Here is a 4945-nt window from a genome sequence, read left to right as displayed (position 1 = left end):
TCTCAAATCTGTTTATGAAGTCCAGCATTTCTCTGGCTTCATAAATCACACAAAAAGGACAAGAAAATTATAGACCAGTATTACTCCTGGACATTGACACAAAAATCCCATACAGGTATGCAGCAATATATAAAAAGAACAATGATCATTGGAGACCATGACCAATCAAGATATCTACCATATTAACCATCTAATGAAAAGAAATTAATAGATACTAATTTATATATATGTATGTATATAGTTATAAAATCCATCATCACTTCATGATAAAGAATAAAGTTCAACAAACAAGGAATAGAAGGTAACTTCCTAAACTTGTTAAAGATCCTCTACAGGGGAAAAAAAGAAAATCTTGTTTGTGAAAAGCTAAATGCTTTCCCCCTTAAATGAGGAGCAAAACAAAAATACTCACTTTTACCACTCCTATTCAACATCAAAAAGATTGGAAAAAAAGAAATAAAATTGTTCCTATTTGCAAGAAACAAAATTGTCTTGCAGCAAATCCAAAGTAATCTACAAAAAGATACAAATAAACAAAAACAAACAAACAAAAAAACCCCTAGAACTAATAAATGAGTTTGCAAGGTCTCAGGATATAATCAACATACAAAATTCAATCTCATTTCTATATGCTAACAATGAACAATTGGAAACTGAAAGTAATTTAAAAACCAACAACAACATAATAGCTCCAAAATAATTAAATGCTTAAATATAAATCTAACAAAATTTTTGCAAGAACTGTATGCTGAAAATTACACAATACTGTTGAAAGAAGTCAATGCAGGACAAAATAAATGGAGAGACATATTGTGGTCATGGATGAAAGATTTTACATAATAAAGGTGTCCATTCTCCCCAAGTTGATCTATACATTTAATGTAATTCCAATCAAAATCCAACAGGATTTTGTAACTATATACAAGCTGATTCTAAACTTTATATGGAAAGGCATAGGAACAAGAATAGACAAAATAATTTTGAGACAGCAGAATAAAGTTGGAGGTAATTTAAGAATTACTATAAACTATTTTAATCCAGACAGTGTTGTTGAACAGGGATACACAAAGACGAATGGACTGAAATAGAGACCAGAGACAGACCTACACAAATATGAGCAATTGATTTTTTTACCAAAAAAAGAAAAAAAAAACCCTCACACATTACACAAAAATTACCTCAAAATGAATCTTAGATCTAAATATAAAACATAAAACTATAAAACTTTTGAAGAAAACATAGAAGAAATTTTTCATGATAGGAGGTTAGTCAGAGTTCTTAGACATGACAAGAAAGGTACAATTCATAAAAGAAAAAAATTGATAAATTGGACTTCATCAAACTTTAAAACCTTTATTTTATAAAAGACTATTCAGAGAATGAATAGACCAGTCACAGACTGAGAGAAAATATTTGCAGGTCACACATCTGACAAAGGATCTGCATCCAGAATATACAAAAAATATTAAAAAAACTCTCAAAAACCAATAAGAAAACAACCCAAATGAAAAAAAAAAACAAAAAAAAAAACATATGTACAGACACTGCACCAAAGGAAATACATGGTTTTCAAATAAGCATATGAAAATATGTTCAATATGTTATTATTAAAATGGAGATACCACTTCACACTTATCAGAAAGGCTAAAATTTAAAATAAAATTGATAACACCAAATGTTGATGAGGATGCAGAGATACTAGAACTCTCATACATTCCTGGATGCAAAATGGTACATAAATTTTAAAAACTTACATTACATTCTCATAAAGTTAAACATATCTTGTCATACGACTTAAAAGTCCCACTCCTAGATATTTACCCTAGAGCACTGAAAACATGTTCACACAACATATGTTCACATAGTACTTTTATTCAAAATTGTAGAAAACTGGAACCAACCCAAATGTCCTTCAGTGGGTGAATGGATAAACAAACTATGATACATCCATACAATGGCATACTTACTATTCAGCAATAAAAGGAACAAACTGTTGACACACACAAAAACTTGGATGAATCCCAAATGTATTATGCTGGATAAAGAATCCAGTTTCTATGATTCCATTTATATAACATTCTAGAACAAGAAAAATTACAGTGATGGAAAATAGATCAGCAGTTGCCATGGGTTAGGGCTCGGGGGAAAGTGTCACTTCAAATGGACAGCATGAGGGATTTTGGGGGATGATGAAACTGTTCTGCATCCCATCTGTGAATATGGTTACATGAATATATATAAAATTACACTCAAAAAGTGTATTTTACTGTATGTTAATTTAGAAATAGAAAAGTAAATAAATTCTAATAATCTGAACTTTAAAGAGAAAAATAGTTACATTTTTAGATCTCTATGTGCCAGAAACTTGCTAGCTAAAGGCTCTATTTATATTCATTAATTTATTAATCCTTACCTTAATAACTCTGTTATTTAAGTATACTTATTCCACAGGTGAGAAAATTGAAACAGAGAGATTAAATAGTTTGTCCATGATCATACAAATAATAAGAGGCTGAGTCAGGATTTAAACTCATCTTTCTCTGTCTAGGTCCATTATAATCATCACTTTGAACATTGAGACAGAAAACTAATTTTTGAAGAAGACTGATAGTGGAATACTTGCTTCTGATGATTAAGATGGATAAAAACTAATACTTATTACTTCCATCAAAATTAAAGGAAAAGTACTCTAGAAGCCTGCCAACTCTCAAGATATTTAAGACCTGTAGAACTTCCCTTTATCTACAGTGCAAATAGCTAGGAAATTCAAATAACTGAAGGGTTTGTTTGTTTGTTTGTTTGTTTGTTTGTTTGTTTTTAAGTGCAATTTATTTTTATGTGAAAAATACAAATGACAAGTAAACCAGCTGATATCAGGAATTTCTGAAGCAATTTCCAAAATATACCACAGAGTCAGCATATTTTCAGCCCAATTTCTTGGACTGTCTACTTTGAAGTATAAAATATAAATCAATAAGTATTTGACCACCCACTATTCAGGTTCATTATGATAACTATGTTACTTCAAGATCCTAAAGTGCCTTCTGAATCATTAAAGCAAGCTTAAAATTTGTCCAGATGGTTTTATGACTTTTTATTTCATCATTTTCCCCCTAAAAATTGGAAAACTATTACTATATAGTCATTAGAGAGACTATTAACAATAAAATCCCATTCTGTCAATCATTTGAATTAATAGGAGTTCATAATGTTCAATTATTTTAAAAAATTAAAATTAGAGGCAAAACAAATTCTTCATCTTTGTTAAATATACTTCCTGTATGAAGTATATTATATTTTGAGCTATCTGATCAAGACACATTAGAGGTTTTCAATTCCTGTTCCTCTTCCATATAGCCATAGGGTTAGAGTTCATGTTAAATTATTTTTAAATAATTTAAACTGATGTAAGAGAGATGCATTCTCTGCCGCTTTTCTTTGCATCTATCATAACATGCTTGTTTTTGGGATATTGGGAAATTCTGCCAACTTAATTCCTTAAAATTTTTAGTATTACAAGTATTATTTTTGATTTGGAGAATAAAAAATTGTCAATCACAAATCTGATTCTCAAGTTTCTCAATTATAAAATGAGAAAGACATGTGAACAAATGACTGCAAAAATAGACTTATCGCTAGAGTCTAGAGAGACACACAGGAAATAAGAAGCAACTTTGCTTGGCTGAGTAAACGAAAGCAACACAGAGGATAAAACTATTGAATGGATCTTAACCCAGCTGTGTGGTACCTACATTTCTTTCCTTTTTTCCCCCAGGACACATTTTACAAGCAACCGTAAGAAAACCCTTGAGGTCTTTAAGAAAGTTTTATGAAAATATGTATTAATTCATAGATAGAAAACTTTTTCTGTCAAGGACCAGATAGCAACTATTTTATACTCTGCACACATTGTCTCAGTGAAAGCATCTGCAGACAATATGTAAATGAATGAGTGTGGCTATGTTCTAACAAATATTTACAAAAATAGGTGAAGGCTAGATTGGGACTGCAAGCCAGTGTGCCAACTTCTGCATTATTCAAATCAACACAACTATATGAATATATGTCTGAGCTTGAAATATAAATTACTTGGTCCTTCACTGATGAAACAATAAAGGATTTATGTCTATGAAAAAGCTAACATCTTACCAATGAAGTTAATAAAGACTCAGTCTTTTGTCGCAGATACCTGAAACGCAAGAGCCTTCTCCTTACACAAAAGAACCTCAACACTTAAGAACTTTGTTCTTGAACTATCAAATCGTTCTTGACTACGTAAAGTTATGGGGCATATTAGGAAGCTCTGAAATTAAAGAGGAAGAGCTTCATTAATTATGTTCTTCTTACTCTCAGACTTCTGTTTTGAAGGGTCTGAGGTGTAAACGTGTGGAAACTGTGTGTGGAAGTGCTTCTATGTTCCAGTGTGGCCAATCGGGTCTTTATCTCTGCCTAAAACCTTTATTGTACAGCCCTGCAGAGGGCTTTCCAGCAAGTCATAATTGAGCAAAGTCCACTCCATGGGGAAATGCTTTGAGCTTGACCCTTTGATTTTGACGGGAGATAAGAGCTACCTGTTGACACATAATCTCAAACCAATTTTATCACTTGTCTGAAGATTAAGAATCAGAACTGAGACTGTCCTAACTAAGTGGTAATGGACAGGGGTGGTGTCAGGGAAGAGTGAATGCATGACCAGATTACCCTAATTTGTGCCTAAATCTGGGTTGTTACTCTCGGAAAAAAGGTCAATCTGGCATCATCTAGGGACACTAAAATTTAGGTGAGTCAGCAGGTCAGTAATATGTAATCCAAGCTTTTTTTCAATGGCTGTTTTTAAAAACATAGTTATTAGCATTGAATAAAAGTGCATCCTACTTAAAAAATATTCTGATGCTTTAGCAAACATAATGCTTTTATTTTATTATGTGCTGCCCACGTGCACTTC

Source organism: Rhinolophus sinicus, linkage group LG01, assembly GCF_036562045.2.
Source record: "Rhinolophus sinicus isolate RSC01 linkage group LG01, ASM3656204v1, whole genome shotgun sequence".
Classification (NCBI taxonomy): domain Eukaryota; kingdom Metazoa; phylum Chordata; class Mammalia; order Chiroptera; family Rhinolophidae; genus Rhinolophus; species Rhinolophus sinicus.
Note: the sequence above shows the minus strand (reverse complement) of the source record.